At 49.1% G+C, this 6,000-nt stretch overlaps 1 pseudogene; it reads left to right on the top strand.

The window, feature by feature from the left end:
• Window positions 1-3,385: 3,385 nt before the first annotated feature.
• LOC128073623 (nucleoporin NUP42-like) lies at window positions 3,386-4,008 on the top strand (annotated as a pseudogene).
• Window positions 4,009-6,000: the final 1,992 nt, after the last annotated feature.

Raw genomic sequence — 6,000 nt, 5'->3', positions numbered from 1 at the left:
TCAAATTCATTTGAGTTTAGGTAGGAAAAAAGACTTCTGGTCTCAGTAACACAGCTACAAAAGCACTGTACAGGATACTCACAGATACAGCATCAACCAAAGCTGGCTCTCTGTAACAGCACATTTCCTTTGTCTATTCCACTTCTGTTGATGCACATTACCACAGCTTTGATGACAGTAAGGTTTCCTGGGCCATCTGTCAGAGCTGCAGAGCTTCCACCTCCTTTAAGCGTCCGTCCAGGACGTGGAGGAAGATGGGGTACCACAAACCAGATAGGCTTACTCCTCAGCCAGCTCCTAATGCTCCAGCAACTGACAGGAACTGCAGGACCATGGGGTACCAGCACCCAGACCACCACCTTACTTAGCCAGCCCTCCACGATGCAGCAAATGGGAGCAGCTGTGGGAGGATGGGGTGCTGCCACCCTGAGAAGCAGATACATTATGCAGGCAGCCATGTTCAAGTACAAGAGAGGAGCCATGTTCGAATACAAGAGAGAAGCTGTGTTCAAGTACAAGAGACGAGCTGTAGGAGGATGGGGAGACATCAGTCAGACAAACCTTAGAAACCTTAGCCAGCTACCTGTGATCCAGCACATGGAAAGAGCTGTAGACGGATCGGGTGATGCTACCCAGGGAAACACAAATCTTAACCAGCCACCCGTGATCCAGCACACGGGAGGCGATGGAGGAAGACGTGTTCCCCGGAGAACCATCAACCTTCTCCAGCAAGTCGTGCTCCAGCCGCTGTGTGGCCTCCTGTGCTTACAAAGAGCTCCTCGGGTGGCAGCCGCGACGGAGGAGGACGCTCTGGTGCCTCCAGGATTGGAGCAGCAGGCAAGAAAGGTGCGGTGTCCTCGCAGAAAGAGAGCTCTGCGTTAAGCAGTGCAGACCCGGGTGATGGCCACCGAGATGAGCAGCAGAGACTTCTGTAAGTGATGACCCTGTCCCCTGGGAAGCGCTCGCAATGAGCTGCTGAAGTGCTTACCGGCTTCCTCTGGATAATGGAGAGGATGCGTTCCAGGGGATGGAAGCTGGGATGTGGGGGGGAACCATAGGAAGCACGGGGGTTTTGTCTCTCTTACAGACCTGATGTGATTTACTTGCAGATTGATGATACAGTAAAACGCTTTGTCAGACACCTGTGTGTCCAGCAGAGCAACTGCTGTGTCTTTCAAGGTGGTTGCAGCATTCTTCAGCTGTTCCCTCTGAGCAGCATCCTATGGAATTAATTGGCACGGCTCTGGCTATTTGAGTTTGACTTTGCTTTTTGCCATTTGGCTTCTGACTGTGTAATTTCTTCTTTTGCTGTCATGTTCTGTTTTCTAGTGACTGGACAGCGGAAGACATAGCAGCCTGGGAATCTTCTGGACAGTGGATGCTTTCGTGTTACTCTCTGGAGAAGGGCAAGCCTAATGTTTCAGGTCAGTACCATTTTTTAGCCTTTGTATGGGAACTGCTGAGTCACGGCCTGAACCTCTGATTGATCACCTGAGGTGAGCCATGAGCCAGCCAGAGGAGCACAGCTGAAGGCAATTCACCTGTGCTGCCGGAAGGGTTGGAGCCAGGCTGCACCCCTCCTGGACCCATTGAAGAGCTGGCTGCCAGTGGGGAAGGATCTCGTCTGGAGATCCCTCCTTCTGGTGTTTTGTGGTGAGCCCAGCATAAGGCTAAGCCTTCCATTTATTCTCTTTTGTTACCACAGTCCACTTCGCCTAATCTCTTGTTTATTTTGTGATTGTAACATCTTGATATCCGTTGATTATATAGCCTTGCTGAGTGCTGCTACTGTTCAGGCTGCATTTCTATCCTTGTCCACACTGCTGTGCCTCAATGGAAGCACTGCAAGGTGAGGACGTGCCTTGTGATGCAACAGGTAGGGGCACTGGATTACGGTATTTCCTTGGTGTGTTTGCACCCCTGAAGTTGCACCAGGAGTCCTTTCTGTGTCTCCAAGTAGAACTGACTGGTCCCAGGCGGTGCAGCCAGGGCAGTTTCTTCTGTAACTCTAGAGGGCAATTTTGTATTTGTGTTGCATTCCCTGCTGATTGTTGCCTCCCTGCAGGCTTTCCAGAGATCTCCCTGAGGAGCTGCGCCTGAGGTATTACATCTGCAGAGCCAAGGAGGGCACAGGACTCTACGTAAGTATTTGGAACAACAGAGCAGGGCAGCAGTGGTTCCTGTGCTTCAGGTGGCCGCTCTTGACTCAGCGAATGCCCAACTCGAGGGGAACGTAAGAACGCCCTCACACCTTCACTGTTCTGTGCAGCGAGTAGAAAACAGCAGGAGCTGCTGGCCTGAAGGCTTTGCCATCACTGAGCAACCTGGTGTGGCCATAGGTGTCCCTGTTCACTGCAGGGGAGTTGGGTCAGATGGCTTTAAAGGTCCCTCCTGACTCAAACAGGTCTACGATTCTCCCTGCCTCTTCCTGATAACTGAGGCACAGGCCTCACCAATGATGCAGGTACAAAACGTATTATCCAAAGCAGGAGTTTCTGCTCATGAAGTGGGGCAAGACCTGAATTGTCCAGTCTGAAATTTCCTTGCAGTAGCTCAGATCACTCTTGTTCCCCCTTTTAAAGAAGGAAAAAAAGAAAGAAGAAAAAAAAAACAAAAAGACCCAAATAAGAAAAAACCAAAAGCCATGCTTAACAAAAGCATGTTTGTGTTTTCCCACGTTTAGATACACACTGTCCATCAGTATGTGCAACAATGGAGAACCAGGCTGCAGGAGCTGAAGGCTTTAAATGCCTGGAGAACAGCATCGATGGTAAGAGTTAAGGAAAGGGAAAATACTTCTGTTCCTGATGTTGCTTTTCTCTTAAATCTGGAGTGAAGGTTTTTCTTAGGATTCCCATTTAGGCAGAGCTCAGGGTTCAGACTTCAGCACAGGTGATTGTTCCGCGCTCAGAGAGCAGACTGAGCCAAAGCAGCGATGCAGATAGAGCCATGGAACAAACTAGAGCAAGGGAGAGGAGAATGAGAGCTCCAGAGGTTCTGGTGATGGCAATTACCTTGTGCCCGTCAGTCAGCAGATTCCTGCTTCTGGGGTGTTTGCAGACAGCAGCCTGAGAGCATTTTGTTTAAAGTTGCCACTGCTTGTGGCCAGCGTTTGGTTCAGTTTCTCAGTTACGTTCAGTTGGTCGGCACACGTGGGTTTTTGCTTTAAGTGATTGAAAGATGCTTGCCTGTGCTGGAATGTAGTTTTCATGAATGTATTTGGAACTTTGTCAGCTACTTTGGAGAGAGAAAGCGGTCACTCCACCATCACCTTCTCTTGGACTGGGAGGACAGCAAGCCCCAAGCCCTGGGTTCCCAAGCAAGTTTCTGCATAAGGAACCAGCGATTAAACAGGCGCTGATCAGCGTTCTCCTGCAGCACTGAAATGCAGCGGTGTTTCAGTATGGCAGGTGCTCCCATCCTCAGCCTTCCCATCCATTTCCTCACTGCAGGCTCTCCAGCCAACAGCAGCAGTGGTGCTGCCGCTTTGTCCTTGCACACAAATCCCAGCGTCTCATCTGGAAGCGCTCCAGCTGTGGGGAGCTCTGCTGCTGCCTCCAGTCCTCCTGCCCTCGGGGCGATGTCCTCCCACAGCCGTCCCCATCCCGTTGGCACTGGGGATCCTGCAGCTCCATCCGCAGCCTCACTTCACGCTCCTGGAACGGCCGCTGGCCGTGGACTTCAGGGCTTCCGGGCCCTGTGAGCCCTGCTGCAGCAAATCCTTCCAGCACCGCTCTGCTTGCTGTCGCTGCTCCCAAGGCAGCTACAGAACCTTGTTGTCAGGTGCAAGCAGTGCTTCGGCCGCACCAACAGCCGGTGCCTCTGCACACAGCGCCGCGTCCGCACCTCCTGCATCCCCACACGGCACCAGGGCAGTCACACACACCGAGCAGTGAATTAACAGCCGCAGAGAAGCAGTTGAGAGCCAAGAAGATCACGCTAGGAAAGGTCCCTCTGAAGCCACCACCACCAGACCTTCTACAAGATAAGGATTTAAGTGAATTCTGACACTCTGTGCCATAATTCAACAGCATTTGGGCTGACTCTGATGCTCTGTGCCTTAATTGAACAGCATTTGGGCTGCCTCTGAAGCTCTGTGCCATAATTCAACAGCATTTGGGCTGACTCTGCAGCAGTTAATTATATTTTTTAAACACGTGAACCTTGTAGTAGTTTGACCTCATTACTACAGGATTACTAATTAAGTTTTCTGCAGTGCAACTCAATACAACACAGTGCAGAGAAGTTCAGGTTTTGGTATCAAGGAGGCTAATTTTGGATTTCATGGGAAAGGACCAAACACAGATCACCACAGCTCTGGCACAGCACAAACAAACCTGTTGCCACGTGCATGTGAACAAATGAGGACATTTCTGTTTGTATTTGTTTGTTTGTTTTTTTTTTCATGCACTGCTTCAGAAATGGCTAGCATAACTGCTTGCACTCATGCTCATTTTGATATGCCCAACAAGCTTTGTCTGGCACCAATCTGTAAACCATTAACAGCCTGAACTACAAAAAAAGGGGGCTCCTGTGTTTCAAGGAGGTGAAGAACCCACTGACTGAGCTTCAAACCACATTCGTGTGCCTGTGAGAAGTTCCAGGTGGCGTGTGAAGTTCTCTGGGAAAAGTCCTTTCTAACCATTTCCATCGCTGTGCTGAAGCCACTCAGATTCCTTAATGCCTGTCAAGCAGCCTCCTGAAAGAGAAAAGACAGAGCATCTTCAGGGTCAGCTCTCTCCCATTCCTTTCTGCAGACTCCAGGCCCGGAGAAGTTTTAGAGCCATACGGCTAAAAGAAGTGGTGATTTGTTACACAGCATACTCTGATTTTGCACAGACTGTTTTCTCTGTTCTGCCATGGTGTTGTGAGACTGTGAGCACATTAGATGGCCTTCATCCCACCTTACCTCCAACTGAACTGAAAATTGGATAATCAGCCTCTGGAGTCATCCAGTCTTACAGCAAACCTGCATTTGTGCAAATGCACGTGGAGATGTTTTCAAAGTTCTCACAGCAATATTGGGATACTTACACAGTAAGAGCACAGCAGTGTGCTAGAATCATTACAGAATGTCACAGATGAGGGGTGAAAAAGTCACTGTTTTCATCTGATTATTTTTTCTGAGAGTTCTTTTCTCTCATTCCTGTATTGGCAGTCAGAAGAAATAACAGTTTTTGTTTTCTCTGCCATCATAATTGCTAGAAACTAAAAGTCAGCTGATACTCAACAACCTTTTCCAAAAATTCCTGGAAACTTCAGCCTAAGCCGGATCTTGACATGCAGTGCTACAATCCAAATCCTCAGCAGCACCATCAATCAAAAGGAAGACTTCTTATTGGAAAGAGCTGAGTTCTCCTAAGTGCTATCCATTTCACCTGGAATAAAATCCATGCAGTATTTTTGCAGTGAACAACAGGCACGAGAGGGACACTTACAAAACCTTCCTGTCAACACGCAGTAGAGTTTCAGATGGGTATTGCTAGTGTAGGAAGGATTTCTCAAGGCTCACGTGTTCTCACTGCCTCTCCTTTCTCACGCCTATACAACGGCCTCCTTCCACTGCTCTCTGGAACAGTGATGGGACTGCATTCTCAGGGCTGATTTGCCTCCAAGCTGTGTGGTGTGAGAAACTCCCTGCAGGTTCAAGGCGAGTTGCAGCTTGGCAAACTGTCCGGAGGTCCCCTGTGCTACTGAAAGTCTGCTCTTGGGAACAGGCTGCAGGTCTGCTCCAGCTGCTGCCTGCAATCTCTGGACCTGGACTGCCTTGAGAGCATTAGTTAGACTCCTTTTGAACAGAGATGTGCAACTTGTGCTATGTTAGCTGAAGCAAATATACTCTACAGCTAGATGAAGGTCAGAAATATGCAGATGTCATCAGCTATCAGAAAATGTTAGCCTATAGCTAGGCCGACTTTAAAGAATGGTGGAGGTCAATATAAAAAACACATTCTGTCAATTCAAGTGGCTTCAGGAAGTTTTTAACACTAAAGAAAAGCT

The sequence above is a fragment of the Tympanuchus pallidicinctus genome, unplaced genomic scaffold, assembly GCF_026119805.1.
Source record: "Tympanuchus pallidicinctus isolate F22 unplaced genomic scaffold, pur_lepc_1.0 scaffold8, whole genome shotgun sequence".
Lineage (NCBI taxonomy): Eukaryota > Metazoa > Chordata > Aves > Galliformes > Phasianidae > Tympanuchus > Tympanuchus pallidicinctus.
This window is presented reverse-complemented; position numbering and strand designations above follow the sequence as displayed.